This window comes from Xiphophorus couchianus, chromosome 6, assembly GCF_001444195.1.
Source record: "Xiphophorus couchianus chromosome 6, X_couchianus-1.0, whole genome shotgun sequence".
NCBI classification, from domain to species: domain Eukaryota; kingdom Metazoa; phylum Chordata; class Actinopteri; order Cyprinodontiformes; family Poeciliidae; genus Xiphophorus; species Xiphophorus couchianus.
This window is the reverse complement of record NC_040233.1, coordinates 28,052,549-28,074,032: the sequence shown is the minus strand read 5'-3', so window position 1 is coordinate 28,074,032 and position 21,484 is coordinate 28,052,549. Positions and strand designations below refer to the sequence as shown.

The 21,484-nt window shown below is 42.7% G+C and overlaps 1 protein-coding gene and 1 long non-coding RNA gene across 3 annotated transcripts in view; both read left to right on the top strand.

The window, feature by feature from the left end:
* Nucleotides 1-21,484, top strand: part of kcnq3 (potassium voltage-gated channel, KQT-like subfamily, member 3) — a 58,123-nt gene that overhangs the window by 13,471 nt on the left and 23,168 nt on the right. The gene's annotated exons all lie outside the window — the stretch shown is intronic.
* On the top strand, nucleotides 10,442-20,656 carry LOC114146359 (uncharacterized). The gene is made up of 3 exons (XR_003595883.1): nucleotides 10,442-10,535; nucleotides 20,003-20,008; nucleotides 20,644-20,656. It is a non-coding gene; the product is annotated as an uncharacterized LOC114146359 (long non-coding RNA).

Genomic DNA, 21,484 nt, shown 5'->3' with positions numbered 1-21,484 from the left:
TATGAATAAATACATTTCTAAGTATTTTGCAGTTCAGAATAGGAATCATTTATTATCTAAACAATTTAAAGGGGGCGGCGCCCAAGCGCCCCCTACTGGCCAGCCGCCACTGCGTTTGAAGCCTTATGTCATTGATCTCCTCCATTAGCGTGCTAACCTATGCTAACCCAACCCATCAGAACCACTGCGGGTTTAATTCAGTGGTTCTGAAGTAAACATAAGTAAATATCTCCTGCATGAGTTTCAGGATCCCGTCGTTGTTTTAGACTCTTCTGGGTAAAAAGCTCCAGTTGTCTTCATGCTGCACCAGCCTTTCATACTCATAAAGTCCCTGAATATTAAAGATTAATGTTCTACTACGTCTCTGTTGCCTCTGATCTGGACCCAAGTCTTGGTTCCGGCTCTGTGAGTGTTTGCGACTGCAGCATCAGATTGCAGATCTCTGCTGCAGCTGACCCTCTTGCAGCTGACAGAGCACTTAGCTCCAGTGTGAACTCTGCTCATCATTTATTGATGCAGGGTTTTGCACCAGGAACCATTAGTTCTGCCCGTCCTCCACCGCGCCCCGGACCTCCTGTCACAATGTAGCATCACTTCCAATCCGCCCGGGGCTCAGAAAGCTTCTCTTTACGGCTCTGCTTGTTCCCTGCATGTTGAAGGCTGGGCCTCCGGTGATCGACTGTTTGAGTTTACTTCAGTTTTTGGCCAAAGATCCGACAGAATGAGGCTCTTTCTGCTTCTGGAGGCTCATCCTGCTTTTCACTGAGGCTTTGGAAATATTTGAGTCAACAGAATCAGCTTCTCGTTTTTGTTGGAGCGAAGAAGTAAGACAGGAACTGATGCGGCATTGATCCGACTCTAATCGACATTTTCTCAGCGAGAAACGATGGAGAATCCACGATTTTACCTCTTTATATAAACCGCAGGGAATATAAGAACCAAACATGTTGAGGATTTCTCCATAAATAAGTTACTGATGCTGATATTGAGTTGAAACTGAGATCAATGAATCCAAACATTTATTGAAATTAGAACAAATTAACTGTCGGCCTGTTAGGACCAAACAATCTGTCTGTGAAAGTTTCCTGTTTGGTAGAATTTCCTTTTTTTCTGACTCGGTGAAACGTTTTGGATTTCCCTCCTCAGCATTCTGATAGTGGTTTGCTTCTGGCCCATTTCTCTGACACAACTGGTGGAACTGGGTCGGGTTTAGGCCACCGGACTCTCACACCTGTCCAGCCCTCTGGAACTGAGATCAGGACTTTGTGACGGACTCCAGACTTCTGCTCTGTTTAGGGTTATTTTCTGTTAAAATACCCATTTCTGTCTAAAACACAAATGGAAGAAATGTGGAGTACTGATGAGTTTAACAACAGGACATTTCCTGGATCTCAGGAAACACATTTCTGTTAGACATCTCATTACACGTGTAGAAAATTACCATTAAAATGAATTTTTATGCAACAGGAACCTTAAATAATCGTCATTGGTCTCGGTTTAAAGTTTGAGCTTCTTGGTGTAAAATCCACGCCGGTGCATTCAGGGGTTTCTGTAAATTGGTTCTCATTATAAATTGTGATTTAAAACATTTTAACATTTTAATGTTCTTCTACGTCTGAGGCTCTGACTCTGTGCCTCATTACACTCTGACTGACGTCAGTTTAAACATTAGGAGTTTATTAAGGCTGCCAGTAAATCCCCTAATTACTCTCATTACTTATCAGTTTGCAAAAGAGAATCAGCTGAGTTCAAAGTCCTTTTAACTTTAAATGTCTTTTATATCAGTACAACTTTGAATTTAAAGTAATCGTTCATGTTGCTAAAGGTCCTTTAATTTAACTTCTAAAGAGTCAGAGTTTCTAATCTGAATAACAAAGAGGAATCCGGTCCGGATCCGTTGGTCGGCTCAGGAGGAGGCTGACGTCGTAGCGCCGATAATAAGTGGATCAGCAGATCCAGGGATGGTACATCTGCTAACATTCCCCTCAAACTGAAACCAAATCACTGGCAGGGATTCAGATCCGTGTGTGGTGCCTGAAGGACGGGAGAGGACACGGCTGGAGTCCGAGTCCGAGACGTTCAGAGGGATGCTGATGCGGCTTTTCTTCTCCTGAAGGCGACAGAAACTTTCAACAGTCTTTTATTACGTCTGATTCTTCCTTTGGTATCAGATCTGGAGAAACATTTCAGCCAGTTGTTTCTGTGAAATTATTATCTGAACAGTTATTTGTACCAAAGTGATTCCAGTGGTGAGCCAGAGGTGGCGCTATAAAGATGCGTCATTTCGTCTCCATGAAGGTTTCCTCCTGTAAACTTTGACCGTCTTTCTGGTTCTGAGTTTCTGAGATGGTGGAGCTCAGCTGAGCAAAACAAACTGTGGATTCCCAAACAGCAGCGTGTTAATTTATGAACAGCAGCTGGTGTTACTGAGGCTGGGAGATTTGGGACAGAGGAACCTTCAGGACTCATTCTCTCTGCAACCTGAAGACACTGAATGAATATTTGGCAGTTCAAGCGATCCGTCAGCCATTTCAAACAGAAATAAAGTCTCTTCCATAGTAGTATTATGTGTTGCTGTTTGTTTAGAAATGTAGGTAGTTTTACCTTTAATTCAACCCAGGAGATATCTTAAATATATTCAGAAACTTGAAAGATATCAAACATTTTCATTTTTATTCAAATAAAGTTTCTTTTTTAAAGTGAGAGGCTTAATTAAAAGCAAAGCCATCAGTGAGGCTGATTCTCCTGGTTCTCCTTCCTCCTCCTGATGGATCCTGATGGTCACTAACTTACTGGATGATGGATGAGCAGCTCTGAAAAAGATCAGGCAGATAACTCCTCCTGCCTTAAAGGGATTATTTAAGGCCTAATTAGATCTGGAAAACATTTGGGCTCTGGAACGTGCAGATGTTTTTCTTAGCCACATAATGGACCCAGCAGAACAGCATTAGGCAGTAAATAAAAACAGGGCCGCACCCGAACACCAGACCGCTGCAGAATGGGTTGTCTGTTTGTAAAAACAAACATTTTTCATTTTGTTTAATGTTGACAAAAAAAGGACATTATAAACTGTTTTATATAATGAAATAAAGCTACGGTAAATGTAAATATTTAAAAGTCCATTCATCTTATAAGTGTGTGATAAAAACTGTTGTTTTACTCAGTATAAAAATGTATGATTGTGCATTTTACAGAATTTAACAACAAATAGATTAAGTAGTTTCAGGTAACCTCAGCCAATCACAATATGGTTTTCTTTTGTTTAGTATTTGTTTATTTTTTGTTTAGTTTTATGTATTTTTAGCCTCCCGATCCACATTTTATTCCAGTAGATGGCGGTAATGCACATGCAAGTGTTGCTTGCGAACCGCCATTAAAATAAAGAAGAAGAACCTCAGCCAATCACAGTGGTTGTCCCGCCCCCCGTTTGCGTTTTGCCTGCGCTATGCTAGTTAGCAGCAGCGTTGCTGTGATGGGAGAAGCTAGCTAACCTCGTAAGTTCATGAAAGTAGCTTGTATGCTTTGATATTATGATATTAATGGGTGTTTTATACTGAAAGCGTGAGGTAAACCGTGTGAGGAGTCTCTGTATTTGATGTAACAGACAGTTTCCCCGAGTAATGAAGAATTATATTGGCGACTTCACGTCAACCTCTCGACCCCGTTAGCTGCTATGCTAGTTTGGACTATTGTAAACTCCATTGAGCTATGCTAAAACAGTTAGCATGTGGACTCTGAGTTACAGAGCAAAATAGAATGGGGAAAATCTATAATTACTCAGACTATGTGGCTAAATTTATTTTTGCATTGTTCTTTTTTTATATATTAGTAGTCATGTATTGTGTTTTATTACCTTTAGCTGTTTTTCAGTATTAACTGGATGATACTAATTCATTTTGGTCAAATTTAATTCGAATAAATAAATTGTACAACAGAAGTATAAGTGAAATATGAGTAAAGTGACGTTTCAGTTTTATTTCATGGCAGTTAATTGTTACGGTTTTTCATAAAGCATGAGTGTAATATAGTTCTGACCTTATCCATAGGTCAGTTTGTTATATTATCAAGATCTGAGAAGTGAGACTGGATCCAGACTGTAGATGCTCCATTCTTGGATGGCGACCCGTTGGCCATTTGAACAGAACCTATAGTGACAGAACCCACAGTGTGGTAGGACAAACTGCATTCACAGATCACTGGGAGGGAATCTACCAACCTTACATTTACAAACTGGCATATCACAAGACAACTAAAGACCAGGATCAAACTTTTATTTTGGGTAAACAAGGTGCACATGTTTCTTTTGTGTCTTTTGAAAATAACATATTTCTGATATGATGTGTTTTTTGTTGTAGTTTCTTATCCTCCAGGCCTTCCTAAGATTTTCTGAACTGGCCTAAAGCAAATGTAATATTTCCAGTAGTTAACACTTCATTTTATTCATGTTACCTGTTACTAAGTGATGTGTTACTGATTACATAATGACATATTTGCCAGTCAAAGTCTCATGGCAGCAAAATATCACACTAGCACAAATGAAATTGTCAAAATGCTAAAGATCACAGCAACATTATTTACCTCGCACATTTTTCCATACAATGCAGTCCTAATTTTTATGTCTATCATGGGATAAGCTCCACAACATTTATAATGGAGCTTTTTAACATTTTGGAGCAGTTGCATTTATAAAATCCTGATCTGTTCTCACACAATTTGATGATTGTCATTAGTTGTCCCGTCCTTTTTAGTCCCACTAAATGGTAGCTGGACTGGCACTCAGAAATTAGCACTCTTTCATGCATCAATATGCAGATTGGTGGGTAATTTGGCTTCAGCTGCTGCGCCAAAAGGCACATTGATATGTTCCAGGAGGGAAACTGGAATCAAACCTACAACTGCAGCCCCCTTACAGAGCGCTAATGAAATCCAGCTTGACCTTCTCCAGGTGCTGGAGGTTTGCTCCAGGACAGAGAAGAGAGGCCTCCTTCCTTTCAACCTGACAGACCTGCAGACTGTGTGTTCATAGTGGTGTGAAGACGCAGAGCCGGCTGACATTTTCCAGCCGTCCCTGGTTTTGAATTATTGATCACAGGCTTCACATCGCTGTCTGTGTTTGTCCTCCTCAAACGCTCCATCGGTTGTCCACCCAGCTGCTGCTGCCGCCTGCCAATCAGCCTCTGTTCTGGTTTTATATGAAGGTAAAGCATTGTGTCTGAGAGACCTACTTCTCTTTTGTTGTTGTTCTTCAGGACCGGTGTTTGAACTGTTTTCTCAGGGATGCGGTCGACTCTGCTCTTTTATCAGCCTCTTGTTGCCATGCTCTCAGCTCCTCGCCACCAGCTGTCGGTTATTTCTGCTTCTATGTTCCTTTCTCGTCTCCCGCCAGCCTTTTATTTCTGCCTCTCGCCCCACTTTTTTTGTTTTTCCTCTTCCAAAGCCGCCAACTCACACACATCTACTGCTGGCAGCCTTTTTTACATCCTTTTTCTGTATTTTTTGGATTAGCTGGAATATGCTTGGCAGAGTTTGGTTTCACCTTATTAACTAGCACAGAAAAATCCTTATGACTTTAGTTTGTGATTGCATTGGCATGAAGGTGATTCCAGGCAAAGCGATGGACACAAGCAGATGTTTTCTAATATGAAGTAGCATATGAACACCTTTGCTGTCTGTGTTTGGTTTAATTGCTGTTCATCATTATCATTAATACATAAAATCTTGCAGCCTTTCTTAAAAGCCCTTTCACCAAGAATGAGTTCAATCTGTTAATTGTTTTGACATTGTGAACGGCTCAGTTCAGACCTGTAGTCCATTTGGAAGTCCGATTGTTCACATCGTAATGATGTAAAGCACTTTGAAATGTCTTACTGCTGAAATGTGCTATACAAATAAAATTTGATTGATTGATTGATTGATCAGTACAACTGTTGCTTACATGGACTGTGGAAAGGCGATCCCAGTGGGAATATTCATGCAGAAGAAGAGTAGGAACCATTTGGGGTGGCAGGTAGCTGCACTGAGGTCAAGGTCACGGCCAAAATGATTCCCATTAGTTTGACTTGAGTTTTTTCCACAGCTACTTGGGATCCCAGAGGAGAATGAAGATGGACCCAGTAGAGAAAGGAAAATCTGTTTTCCTTTAGATTTTGTTCCTAACATCAAACAGGTGGAAGACTATGGATCATTTGAAGGAGTTCACATACAACAGAGTTGTGTTTTTTTGTTGATGTTTGGTAATAAGCTTCTTCGGTCGACTCACCACCCTGACTGTCTGCGAGGTTTGAGTACCCTTGATCTGGGGAACTCTGAGGAGTGAATGAAGAAGACTTCACACCTTAGCTTGCTTTGTTGCACTTCAACTCTCCGTTTTTGAAAATAGACTGGTCAATGCCAGGCAGGTACAATAGTTGCCTACTACCACCAGAGTGACATCACTAGAAGCTGCCAAGTATAAACTGAAGGTAAGGCAAGCAGCTCGCCACCACGTTCCTTCCAAGATTGCCAGGATTAGGGAGACGGAGACCCCATCCTGGAGCCAGGCCTGCGTTCGGAGGGGGGATCTGGTTAGTAGGCGCCTGGTGTTTGAGCCTGGAGGCCTGGGGCTTAGCTGAGCTCAGCCTCAGCAACATTACCCCTCTGGGGAACACTAAGGTTGGATGTAATCTGAGAATCTGGTGCCAGTCAAGGATGGATGCCTTAACTTCCTGATTCCTGCATCAAGAGGTTTATTATCCAGCCAATCACAGCCCAGGTAAGACGTAATGGATTGATTTCCAGAGACTCAGTTCACCTCAGTGGAAGAGCTCAGGTGTTTTCTGTACTCTAAATGTAAATCAGTCATCAACACGGATAAAAAAAACTCACCTATGAATGAGCTCAAGTGTCCTGACTCCAGTAAATTTTTCCTTTTGTAGCTTTACGGTTTTGTAAGCAGGAAACCTGAGTTTTTCTCTGCAGATCCAAGTCACCAAGTAAAAACCAGCTCAGGTTTTTGTCGGCAGTGTTTCAGTTTTCTTTTCCTCCTCCCCGAGCTGAAGCGCCTGCGAACGGCTGATAAGGCCGTCTTCTTCTCTTATGTCCTGCTGGTTCAGCACCAGTCCCACCACCACTGTGATTCGGTTCCGGTTCCAGTGGTTATTGTACATAATCGCCTCATTTCAGCCTGAAATCTGCAATGTTTGGTCTTTAAAGTGATCAGAGCACCTTGTTGAAGTAAAAGACTGACACCGGGTTCATGCATTGAACAGAACCGTGACCCGATGTTTTCCCCTGAGACGACACCGGTTTGCTGACTGCATCAATGCCTGCCTATATTTAGCAGGTTGGTGGGTGTGAGGGCTCGGATCAAGATGTGTGTGTGTTTGTCTGTAATGAGTGTGTTTTGTGCTTCAGCAACAACACGATGACACAGCCGAGTCCCAGTTGCTAGGCAACCCCAGCTAAAACACTCGGCAGCGTTTGCTGCAGCAGGTTGCAGAGCTCCAGAGGATCACTGTAGATCCTGGAAATCTCAGCTCTGAAAACAACAGTTTGTTTCACACTCAGATTATCTGTAGACGTGGGATTTAGTGACACAGCATGACGCTGCAGATTTACCGTCCGTAGAGACTCCAACTGTTCCTCGAGTCAGAGGAGGAAACGAAGAACAATACATTTTAAAATCTTAATAAAAACATCATAGTTTAAAATAAAGATCAGAAAGAAACTGAAAAACAAAACGTTACTGAGAGAACAGGCAACCGCCAATGAAGTCAACTGTTTGTTTCTGGAGAGCTCTATTTCGGCTCCAAACTTTGACTAGGCCTTTTTTTTTCTTATGTAAATCTGCTGCTGTTGGAATCAGTCCAGTTGGTGACCGAGTTTGGGTCAGGTTTCTGGAACACTTTGGTATTCAGAGGAAATCCTGGTTGCAACGTTCACAAAGCAGTCAAATGAGACCCAAATCCAACTTTTCTTCATGGCAGTCTGAATACTGGTTCTGAATGACCCATTTCCTATCTTTTCACCCAAAACACAATCAAACTCGTGCCACTTCCACATCTCAGCCATGTTGCATTTTATCCAACATGCATCATAATTTGGTACCAGAAGAGGCCAAATGCAGTGAATCTGAACGAAGCAATGGTTGTGATGATGCTGTCGGCTCCTGATGCTGAATACATTTAAAATCGATCCATAGATCAATTATTTCCTCGGTAAACAGAGCGCTGCTGTGTGACGTCTGCATTCTTCTTCACGGTGCTTTAAGGCTGTAAATCATTCATACCCAAGACGGATTGCAGTGGCATTTTATTAGTTGTACAAACAACCACAAAAAAAAATCAGATTTCAGCAAAAATAATAAAAATCTGAAATGAGCATCAGGATCTGCTGTGAACGTAGCCTTATTGAGTCAGAGGTACCCAGGACCTGTGGATACAATCAGGAGCGATATCACTGTGAGAGGAGGAAAACAATCCCACATCACCTGCCCTCCTCCACCATGCTCATCAGCTGGTATGACGGGTTTCTGCTAATCTGCTGTTTTTTCTCAACCAAGGTCTTCTTCTTGAACACTTCCTAACTGCCGTACTGGTTCAGCCTTTCATTAATCAACACCGAGTCGCTGAATATCCTGGTGATCAGGTAATCAGTTAACAGTCAACATTCCCGTGATTTATTGTGCAGATCCAATTAGATTGACTTTGGATATTCACCAAGTTCTCTTCTCATTATGTAAGAGAGCTTATCATTTCCTGGAGTTGACATATTAACTTGCCTCAGGGCATGTCTTAGAAAAATACATATCAATTACATTATCTTGTCCCTGTTTTATCTTCTAATTTTCTAATAAGGTTTGAACTCGACCTTCCATTGTTCACTAATGTTATTTGTAGTTTGGTGTTTTGAACAGAAAACTTGTGAAGACGGTTAATCTTTAAACCTTATCATTTTGAGCCCTCTTTTTCCTGGAATCAAAGTCTGATATTCCTCCCACTTCTTCCTGCTCAAACACACCTTGAAGCTGGGAGGAGCCAACACCTGCTGAAGGTGAAAGCTGATTGGCTGCAGCCTCTCTGCACTGACACGTTTGTAGATCAGAGCTCAACCGTGTTTTTGGTCCGAGGAATTGAAACTCACACAGTCGCTGTGACTGAGAGCAGAAATGGAGCAGAATCAACTGGACCAAGAAACTTTCTCCTGTTCGATCTGCCTGGATCTACTGAAGGATCCGGTGACGATTCCCTGTGGACACAGCTACTGTATGAACTGTATTAAATCCCACTGGGATAAAGAGGATCAGAAGGGAATCTACAGCTGCCCTCAGTGCAGGGAGACATTCACACAGAAGCCTGCACTAAAGAAAAACACCATGCTAGCAGCTTTAGTGGAGCAGCTGAAGAAGACTGGACTCCAAGCTGCTGCTGCTGATCACCGCTATGCTGGACCTGAAGACGTGGCCTGTGATTTCTGTACTGGAAGAAAACTGAAAGCCATCAAGTCCTGTTTAGTCTGTCTGGCCTCTTACTGTGAGAAACACCTTCAGCCTCATTATGATGTGGCTCCTTTAAAGAAACACAAGCTGGTGGAGCCGTCCAAGAACCTCCAGGAGAACATCTGCTCTAAGCATGATGAGCTGATGAAGATGTTCTGCCGCACTGATCAAGGCCATGACACAGTGTCAGCTGCAGCAGAAAGGACTGAGAGGCAGAGAGAGCTGGAGGAGAGACGAGGAAACATCCAGCAGAGAATCCAGGACAGAGAGAAAGATGTGAAGCTGCTTCAACAGGAGGTGGAGGCCATCAATCACTCTGCTGATAAAACAGTGGAGGACAGTGAGAAGATCTTCACTGAGCTGATCCGTCTCCTCCAGAAAAGAAGCTCTGATGTGAAGCAGCAGATCAGATCCCAGCAGGAAACTGAAGTGAGTCGAGTCAAAGATGTTCAGGAGAAGCTGGAGCAGGAGATCACTGAGCTGAAGAGGAAAGACGCTGAGCTGGAGCAGCTCTCACACACAGAGGATCACAACCAGTTTCTCCTCAACTACCCCTCACTGCCAGCACTCAGTGAGTCTACACACTCATCCAGCATCAACATCCGTCCTCTGAGACACTTTGAGGACGTGGCAGCAGCTGTGTCAGAGCTCAGAGAGAAACTACAGGACGTCATGAGAGACTCATGGACAAACATCTCACTGATGGTCACTGAGGTGGATGTTCTACTGTCAGAACCAGAACCAAAGAGCAGAGATGAATTCTTAAAATATTCATGTGAAATCACAATGGATCCAAACACAGCTCACACAAAGCTGGTTCTGTCAGAGGGAAACAGGAAGGTGACAGCGATGAATCAACCTCAGTCTTATTCAAGTCATCCAGAGAGATTCACTGATTACTGGCAGGTTCTGAGTAAAGAGAGTTTCACTGGATGTTGTTACTGGGAGGTGGAGTGGAGAGGGAGAGTTTTTGTATCAGTCGCATACAAGAATATCAGCAGAGCAGGAGGTGGGAATGACTGTGGATTTGGAGGTAATGACAAATCTTGGGCTGTAAATTGTTTCTCAGATGGTTATCAATTTGGTCACAACAACATCTGGACCTCCAGATGAGGTCCAGCTTCCTCCAGAGTGGGAGTGTACCTGGATCACAGAGCAGGTATTCTGTCCTTCTACAGCGTCTCTGAATCCATGACTCTGATCCACAGAGTCCAGACCAGATTCACTGAGCCGCTACTGGCTGGAGTTTGGTTTCGCTGGACTGGAGACACTGTAGAGTTCTGTAAACCCACATAGATTTTCTCTCTGATTGTTGGTCAGGGTTCATTGTTCTTCTCTGCTCTGCTATTCTTTATTTTTCTGGTTTAAATGTCATTGTCTGTGTTCCAGGAGTCATAAAGTATATCATGGCTGATTTTCTTTTCTTTAATTTTTATATAACCCTGAAATATTTCTCCATGGGCTGCGCAGTTGGTAGAACTGTTGCCTTGCAGCAAGAAGGTCCTGGGTACGATTCCCGGCCCGGGGTCTTTCTGTACGGAGTTTGCATGTTCTCCCTGTGCAAGCGTGGGTTCTCTCCTGGTACTCCGGCTTCCTGCCACAGTCCAACCCTGTCCTACCCTGTGACAGACCGGTGACCTGTCCAGGGTGACCCCGCCTCGCGCCCAGAACGTTAGCTGGAGAGGCACCAGCACCTCCCGACCCCACTGGGGACAAGGGTGTTAGAAAATGGATGGATGGATATTTCTCCACATGAAAATCTAAACTTCTCTGCTGTTCTAAATCTGAATGTCTGCTGTTTTTTCTCTCTGGCTTTTTTCAAGAAACTCAAACAAACAACTTAGACCTGATGCTGTTTTCTATTAAATACTTTGGATGTAGATCAGAAAAATAAATGTCTGCTGTTCTTTCTCTCTGGATTTATTCACTTGAATAACATGCTTTACATCATGAAAACCAAAAAATTACAAACACAACTTATAGTCAATAGTTGTGAAAACAACAGACATCATGTTTGGTCAACTGCCAATCATGAATACCCATCAAAGGATAATCAATGTTCCAGGTCTTATTAATCACAAACAGCTATAACCAGGTGGGGTTTCAGCCAGGATTTAAAGGAACTCAGTGTTTTGGCTATTTTCCATTTATCTTGTATGTAGTATGCAGAAGCTGAATGCTGCTTCTCCATGTTTGGTTCTGGTTCTGGGGATGCATAGCAGACCAGAACCAAAAGACCAGGGAGGTTTGGAAGATTCATACAACTCCAGCAGATCTTTTATGTAGTTTGTTGCAAAGCCGTTCAGTGGTTTATAAACCACCAACAGTATTTTAAAGTTTCTTCTCTCAGTGTAAGGACTGTAGACCTGGGTGATGTGATCCAGCTTCCAGGTTTTAGTCAGAACGCCAGCAGCAGCGTTTTGGATCACCTGCAGATGTCTGATTGATATTTTTAGGCAGATTTGTAAAGAGACTTGCAGTAATTAATGTGACTAAAGATAAATGCATGAATGAGTTTCTAGATCTTGCTGAGACTTTAGTGCTTTAATCCTGGAAATGTTCTTCAGGTGATAGAAAGCCGACTTAGTAACTGATTGTAAATGAGACGGTGTGGAAATCAGAATTGTTGTCCGAGTGTCAATGTGAGGCACAACAGCTTTCACAAGCGGAGCGATGCGACTTTCACTTGATATACGTGTAAAACTATCAGAAATGGCTTTGGGTTTATTTCAAACGTAGTGGACACAAAGAGAGGTGGTGAGAAGGTTTAAAGAGAAAGAAGGAAATGAAAGAAGTAGACAGAATACAACACCCTAGACATCTGCTCCTAAAAAAATAAATAAATAAAAAAGCAGAAAGTTGTCCCGCTATGACCCGCAGAGGTCAGTGGCAGCCTTTCAAGTTGATCTTTGACCCTGAAAACCTTCCAGTTTTTCTCTGCACTGCGGCTGAAGTCCTGCTGAGTCCAGTTGGAAACTAACAACCTTGGTTAATGAAACGTAGCTCAGAAAGTCTCTGTTCATGTCAGAGCACTGATGGGCCCTCAGGACGAGGATCCTCCCGTTGAAATGGCTCCCAGCCAGACTTTGATCATCCTGTGAAAACCGTTTCACTGCTTTACATATTAAAGAGGATTTTAGGGCATAAAGAAGCATTATTGCTCTGATTCCAGTTGAATAAAGTTAAAGCCAGATTAAATCAGAGTTTGAATAAAAGTAGGTAATGAGATGTAATAAAGTGTCTCAAAGTCACCCTGTGAAACCTGCACTTCTGATTTTAACTGCTAGAGGAGAAAAGGAGGAGCGGATTTGGAGGAGGGCAGGACTTCTGGCGAGGAGACGCGGACTCTGAGCCAGCAGAACGATCTCCGGATTAATTAGCACCGGACCTCGGGCGGTTCCCGAGCCAAAGCTGCTGGTTCTGGAAGTTAGCAGTTTGATCCAGACATTGAGCTCCTTTATCTGCCCGCTCACTTTCCTGAAGAGGAAAAGTGGATTTTTAACCAACGGACGACTAAAAGTGTGATCACACAGGAGGGAGAAAGATGTGGAAGAATTAAAGAAAGTAAATGCAGTCTGTATTTTCTAAACATAATAAGGATTTAAAATAACTGAGCTATTTTTTTTTCTCTGCAAATTTTGCATAAATACAGCAATTGGGCAGCGCCTCCCATGACGGCCGCAGCCTTCGACGCCTGTGTACCTATGTAGACACCCGTCTGATGTCTCTTGTTCTTTGAACAGTCTGTACTGAAATGTCAGTTTCCCCACTGGGAGCCTAAAAGGTAAATGGTTCCAACTTCAGAACCATTTGAGTAGAAACGGTTCTGAAGAAGACACTGAGCAAAACTTCCTTCTTCATGAAATGGAAACAAAAATGGAGTGGCATCAGATTTTAGTGGTTGGAGAATTTCTCTTTTGTCTTGGCAAAAAGAAAAAACACGACTCATTTCGTCCTCTAGTGCTAGGCTAACGTGTTTGTTTTGGTTGTATTTAACCAGAATGCCCTGTGCTGTAGTCCACTTCCTGCTTTTGGAGCGGTTTCTGGTCCGCTTGGTGTTCACATGTGCATTCGAACTGAACCAGAGTCCGTTTCAACTGAACCCAGATTGAGGTTTGTATGAGACCCAAAGTTTGATTACGCTTTCACACCTCCCCAAACGAACCGGACTTTCTAGGGCTGGAGTTGGGTTAAAGTGGACTGAACAGGACTGTGGGAAATGCAGCCTACGGCATCAGACCTACAGGATTAACAAACCCTGATGGAAAGGTGGTTATAAAACAAATTTTTATGACTTTCAATTATTAATTTCACATCTTCATCCTTTCTATCATAGTTTTGGTCGTTTCGTTCCATCCTTTTCTGGATGTTTTGTGGGGTTTTTTTTGTTAAAAAAGCATTTAAAATAATTTTCTATTATTTCCTCTGCATCTGCAGAAGGAAGTGTGTTTTATCCGAGTCCAATGACTGACAGCCAAAACTATGATGGATAACATTCACCATTATAATGATGAATGACAGTTGCAGCTGTTCTGTAACTTTATCTTCAAGCGACTCACAAAGTCTCATATTCATAAGAACCAACTGTCCAGATGTGGATCCACCACCATCAGTGGAGTTACACAAGATCTTAAGAAAATATTAGATTTAATGAAATTCATCACCAGTTTGAAACAAATGGGTACAAAAGGAAGAAAACTTTAAGGTAATAAAATAGCTGTATGTTTTTTGTTGCTCTGTTTTCAGACATACATGTGATTTAGTATTGAAAATAACTGCAGACCTATTGTATGTTTTTTAGTTGCTATTCACCAAAAACTGGAGACATTTCTGCATTTTTCTGCCTTTTTCCATCAACAGTCAGAGCTGATTGTTCTGTCATTCTGAAAGTAGGATCTCTGTCTTCCCGTCTCCGGTTGGACTCGGGTTTGTCCCTGGAGGACTCGGACCAGCTCAGCATGTCGCATCGATAGCTGTGGAAGCGTTTTCCTAGACGGAGGAAAAGCAGCAGAAGCTGCCGGTGGCGTCACGCTGACTGTCCCTCTGAGGCTTCAAGCTGCCAAAACGTGGCCCAGATAATGAGCGTTTATCTCTAACTGTCCTGAAATGTCTCCTTTAAATAGGCGGTAAAACCTGCAGAGTTCTGCATGAGGAGACAGAACGACATTTACATGCACAAGTTGGAGCAGAAAACACTAATTTATCTCAGAAATAAGAACACTGATGGATTAATTACATGCAGTTATACTTTTAATATGAAAACACGGATAGTATTTTATTTTTACAGTTGTGTGAAATATTAACTCGTATATTTAAAGTAATTACTGGGACTGTTTACCAGCACGTCTTCATCAGACCAGTGTTGTGATCTGCTGCTGCGTTTACCTGCAGCGTGTGGAGACCAAATATATTCATATTTAATCTGAATTATTTTTCTGTTCAAAATGAGAAATATTATTTTTCTGTCTCTCACATATTTGGGATGTTATTTAGATTTGCATGCATCTTCCACCACAGAAATGGGTAAATATTACTGTGAAACATAGAATTCACCTCCAGATCTGCTTTTTTACTGATAAACTGACTAAATGTGTTATTTAGGGTTGTATCTTTACGTTTCTGTGCAGAGGAAGCTACTTATTCAGGACACAGCAGAGAATAGTCGGCATAAAATTCTCCAACATCAGAAAGAAGTCTCTAGATTTGTTGGATGGGTCTGGAAAGTTGTTGAGTTGCCAACAGTTGTTTTGTCTTGACCTTTTTCCACTCAACTCCACACTTGGCCACACCTCTCAGCGTCTCTTGGCTCCGCCCACTTGTCAGGGGCGGGGCTTGGCATCCATATCTGGTTCTGACCTGGTGATGTTGGACCCAGCCAGTTTAGGTCATTGTTTGGGTTTTCCTCAGTGATCCCTGCTCTCCAGTTGCCAAGGATCAGATGTTCTGCAACTTTTATCTGCGGACTGAACATGGCTGGTGTGGATGCAGCCTGTGTGCAGGGCGATTATAAAAGTGGTAGAAACTTTTCTTTAAGACAGATGAGCATCATAGAAAAAACAATCAGATTAATTTGAATATGATGTGGGATTAATGTGCCGAACATTGTGCTGCTTGTGCTGTTCTGGTTTTTGTAATGATGTCGCGTCTGAGAAGTTATTCAGCCGTGTTATTTCTGACAGTGATTTATTTTACTGTGCTTGTAGCTTCAACACTGTAACATAAGAGGAGACGACAGTGACGCTTCTAGTGTCCAAATCATGTGACTCTAATGTGCTTTTGTCTTTTTATCCTGATTATCTTCATTTACCTCGGTGATGCATCCATTTCTCTCTTCCCTCTCGTCTCTCGTCTGGGTTGCAGAGGAGCAACTTGTATGTAACTTGTTGCAGGACATGTTGTGTTTTCATGTTATTTAGTTTCAGTCACAAAAAAATTTTCTAAATCCGCCAAAAAGCCATGACTAAACACAGAAACTGCTTCTACACTGAATCCCTCCAAACGCTGAGACCTGAGACACTCCGACCCGGAGATCCGACCAGCAGGATCAGCCGAAGACGATCAATCCAGGTGACAGGAAGTCAATTTAACAAGCTCCTCCAGAACTGCACTGCTAAGACCTCCGTCTCTCTGCTGCGGCTCGTTTACAGCTCATGTAATGATCCGGCGTCGCTGCGTATAGAAAAACTAAATGTTGCCTCTCTGAGGCATAATGAGAGGCGCTGCTGCAGCCTCCGTGGTTCTGCAGGTGCAATAAAGTCAGCTTACAGTGTGAAATACGGCCTGCAGCAGGAGACCTGCAGGACAGCTGCAGCTTAAATAGTCCAATGACTCAGTTTCTGACAGGTTTAAGGCTCCGGATGCGACGCCGCGTCCCGGTGGATGTTCAGCCTGACCCCGGACAGAAACTCGGCGCTGCTGAGACGGTTCTGTTGATGCAGGACCGTCTGGACCCAGAAAACAAGCTCAGAGCAGCTCTGGGATCCAGGAAACATGGAGGAACTGATGGAGAACGCTAGAAAAGTTCTGCTGGGTTCAGGTTTCCTCTGAGAGAAATTCAAAATTCACAGAAAAACTAAAACATAAACAGCTTCATTTAATATTTTTCTGCAGAGAGAAAAGTTTAAAAAAACGTGACGTCTTTAACATCAAAATAGTTTCAGCTACACAAGCGTCCGTCACATTTAATCAAAACCATATCGACAAGATGAGCAACATTTTCGAGTCAAAAACCTTTTCTGACTCTGATTACGATTATCTGTCAAAGAAATGAACTGAAGTAAAAACATCATTTTAGTTGTTTTGTTTTTTTAAGGCTTTTAAATCACTTGAAGTTCGGTTCTGTTGGATTTGGACGATTTGATTACAGATAATAAAGGGATGTAAATGCAATACTTGTTTCTGAAATTTAAAATTACACATAATCTTCTCTCAGCATCGCCTTCAGTTGTTGTCAGAAGCCGGCGTTGGTTGGAGGAATTTCATCCTCTGGGTTTTAGATTTCATCTTAAAGAATCTCTTTACATCTGGATTCTTGTTGGTAATCAAAGGAAAATAATCCTGCAGGAGAACAGAGTAAGAAACGTAGTCGAGTCTTTGTCCTCCATGTTTATGAAGTAGCAGAGAAATAAAACGTCAAACTGACAGCAGAACGCAGCATCAGGAGTTTCAGGAGAATTCATCAGAATAAAAGGCAGAAGCTGCTGAACGTCTGCTTCCTCCTCTGATTACCGTTTTCACTCGCTGCATGCTGAGCAGATCCAAAATGACTGCATGACGGGAGGAAAGAGGGCCGAAAGGTTTCCAGTCGCCATGGAAACTAAAATGCCAAACGCAGCAGTGCGTCGCTCTGAAGGAAAGATGGAGGGAAAAAATAACAAAACGGCCTGATTAGATGTTGGACAACAATCATCATCATCATCATCATCATCATCAGGGAGGATTTATCTGTGATGCAGCAACTTAACAAGCTGGGAGAGAAACAGACCAGTGATCCCAGTGATCCCAGTGATGGAGGACTGGTGGTTCTGAGAGGAAATTCCTTTGATTTCAACGTGACATCATCACCTCGGGTTGTTTTTGTTGCCATAGTAACCATGTTCCCATCTGACTGTCATGCAGATTTTAAGTAAATATTTGAAGTTAGTCGTGTTTCCATCTGCTGGTTTGGAGCGAATCAGTCAGGATATGAAACGCGTGATGTCATCAGATGACGCTGCGCATGGCTGCAGTAAACAGGAAGTAGAGGTTGAAACCTGGCCTGGACCAAGTCTTAGAAAAGTAAAGTTTTCCCTGTGAGCCGGAGGGTTGGACCTCTGACCCGCCAGCAGGGGCAGCGTTCTCTGCATCAGAGATCATTTGGTAAATGTGTTTCACTTTTAACACTTCAACCTTTTCAGAAAAGTCAAATCTCAACTTAAGGGAGTGTTAAATGTTTTTGTTAAATTGAGGAAATTATTTTTAATTTTTCTGTTTCCATCAACGTTTTTAATGCGGTTCTTCAAAATGCGAATAAAAACTATGTGAAACACGTCCAGTGATCACCATAACTCCACATGAAAGGTTTTATGACAGATGAATAAATTCTTCCCAGTTAGAGGACAAAGTCCCACATCATGATCCCTCCTCCACCATGCTTTGGAGTGATATACTGATATGCTGTTTCTATTTGCTGTTCATTTTGGCCAAACAAATGAAATTGTTGTTGTTGTTGGTTTGTAAAGCAGGTCCGGCAGCCATCTTGTTTTTAGAGAGAAGAGGTGTTCTCCTTCAAACAGTCTTACTGTTTCAGTGTTTTACTAACTGACCTTTCATGACCTTTCACCTGCTGCCTGTGGTTTGTTTAGTGGTTTATTATTTCTTAGTTGTTTTAATCTGCAGTAAATTCCTGCTTGTCGAGGAAACATTCAGTGACCTGATTCCTGCAGACGGAGCTCGTCTGTTGGACCTGTTGGACGTCTCCATGTCCTCACAGTCCCACTCTGTCCTCGTCACATCACTGACACCCCAAGCTGACAGACTGGTGTTGGCTGACTCCAAGAACCTCCTGCAGATGAGACACAGGAGATCTGTCTGCAGCGGAGCAAATTTAATCACAACCGGCATTAAACCTCAGGAAATGCATGAATGTTATTTATGGCATTCATATAAAAATGTTTGTACATTTATTGATAAATAAAAAGTGACCGGACCCTAACCCAGACTGTTTTACCTCTCTGACTGTAGAGCCAGAGTATTTGAGCTCTAAGGATTCGGGTGGAGCTGTAATGCAGAACCAAACCAGTGAAATGAAACTCGTCTTTCTCTGCTGTTCCTCACAGAGGAGCTGAAGATGAAACCACAGAAACATGAAGCCGTCTGTCGGTGAGGAGGGACGCAGCTGCGACTTCAGGCTAATTAATCAGAGGAGGATCAGAGGAAAACTCCTCGCTCTGCTGGGACCGACTCCTTTACGCCATTAAATGTCAAACTTTTTAGGTGTTTATACTCAAACAGCCGATTGTAGTTAAACTTCCTCCTTTAATTCAGACATGTTGATGCTTAAAGATCCGTCCACATGCGGCGCCAGGCTGTAAATAAGTGACCCCTCGTCCCCCGGGGCGTAAAAACATCTGAGCATCATGAAGATGAGCCACGAGACCAACTGGGAGAAGTGACCTTCAGAGCCTCATTATTCATGTCTAATTCACATATTAACATATTCAAGGTCAGTTGTGCCTTTGCATGTATGAGCAGGTTTATGAATCTGTGGTTAGAAGATCTGATGATGGTCAGAAATCAACAGCAACCGTTCAAGCTTTGATTTATGGAACAACATTTGTGGAAAAAACTGCAAATAATGGAACAAACATTCACAAAAATGGATCCATTCTTCTGCTTTGAAAGCTTTTGTTCGGGTTGGATGGGATTCGCTTGTTGGATCCGTCTAGATTTATATGTTTCCAGGCAGCAGAATTTGATGAAAAGCCTCATAACTAATCCCAGGATTTATGCTGCTGATAAACTGCTCTGCTGTATGAACCATGAATCCAACCCTTAAACATTCAACTGAGGAGGTGTCACAGCAGTCCTCATGTTTCTCTTTCTCATTGTGCAGACCAGTAAACCCCAGCAGAACCAGAAGATCCAGTAGAACTGGAGTTTCCCATCCTGGATCTCCGAGCAGAGAAACAGGCTGAGCTTTGATTTCGTGGAGCCTCAGCGCTGCGTCTCCGTCCGCTGACGTCACCGCGGCGCTCCCTGCGGAGAACGAGACTCCTGCATTAGGAGGCGAAGCTCTCTGACGTGTCTGATCCGAGATAACGGTTCTGGGCGCTGCATCGTTAATGGACCACGCGTCTAATCTAATCCAATCTAAGTCTGCAGCAGGTTTAAGCATCGTTTTAAAGAACAGGATCCCAACAGACGGGTGGTGGAGATCAGGGTTCGGCTGAAGGATCATGAATGATGCAGAACACGTCTGACTTTTCACCACAGTGACTCCGTTCTGTAAGCTAGCAGAGACACGGATGAAGATCTCACACAGGTCAGGTAAAGGTCAGCATCAGCCAGCCGACCTTTCAGAACAACATTTTAGGGAAACTTAGTGACTTGTTTTCACAAAGAGTCTGGAAGAACCATAATGTGGCTCTTCAGGGAACAACAGGCTGCTGATTGAGCAGCAGCTGCGTGTTTGTGCATGCAGGAAGGAAACCCGGTGATGGGTCCAGGACTTATGGAAGGTCCTGGTTTAGAAACGTTCTCAAAGAAACAAACGATCCTGAAATCTGAAAACTAGGGCCAGGATGAACTAATTACAGTTTTACAGAAGTTCTGAGCCGGAACCTTTTGTGTTTGCATGTTTCTGGTACGCCTGTAAATCTGCCGCACAAGCAACATCCGCTAACAGTTAGCGGCTTCTCTCGGCCCACTGGAGGTTCATTTCCTGACCCGGGCCGTGTTCGCTACAGATCCACTTGTTAAAACATTTAAATTGTTGCTCAACACTCATCTGTCTCACGTGAATGAAATGTTCTCTAATGGTTCCTGTTTGTTGAGAAGGAGGAAGAAGCTGAAACATTTTCTGAAATGAAAACTGGACGTGTTTTCAGTTTCTCTGCTGTAACCTGTTGGAGGTGATGAAGTGGTGAATGCTGCTGGACTGTTTCATAGCTTGAAGCTTTTATCATCAGGTTTTAGTTTTGTGTCGTTCTCTAATCGTTTTCTTTTATTTCTACGTTTCTTCATAAAGTCTCCTTAAAGTAAGGATGACTTCATGCGTTCAGACGGCCTTTTGTTGATTCTGTCTGAGGATTTTCTGTTTACTCGCTCTGAAAGGCGTCCAATCACGCCGCGCCGCTCGCTGTGCGACTCGTCAGCCACGCGCTCGTCGCCATGGAGACACTGACAGCGGAGGTAAGGCCGGTGTTCCCTGGCAGCAGGGAGGAAGACGAGCAGCTGTTGCCATGGAGACTCAGAAAGCATCTCGTGTGCAGGAGCAGAGAGGATGGAGTGATGCTGCAGCTCGTTTAGCTCAGAGAGGAAACAGGAAACTGGGAAACTCTGACGTGGCGTTTGACCAGGAACACCTGAGAGATTTCAGAGAACCAGAACGACTTCCTTCACCTGAGAGGTTTCAGAGAACCAGAACGACTTCCTTCACCTGAGAGATTTTCAGTTTTATCAAACCGAAACACACACAAAATAATTTAGAATACGATTTTTATTTATCAGCTTTTTTTCTTTTTTAAATATTTATTTAGAGTGGCTTTCACATCTAGACCAACAGACAGCAGGTGGCGCTGTTAACAAACCTTAATAATAATAATAAAAGCCTGTAAAGTTTTAATCAGCAACAATATTGAACATAATCACCTTTTAGATCCTTCATGTGTTTGATTACTGCTGTTGGTTTAAACAGTAAAACCAGTTTGTTTACTGCAACAATAAGACAAGATTGATTTATGACGGAGGACCAAAACGATCAATACTGAGTGGAAAGCAGATAAATCATCCGCTGCACTGGGAGGATCC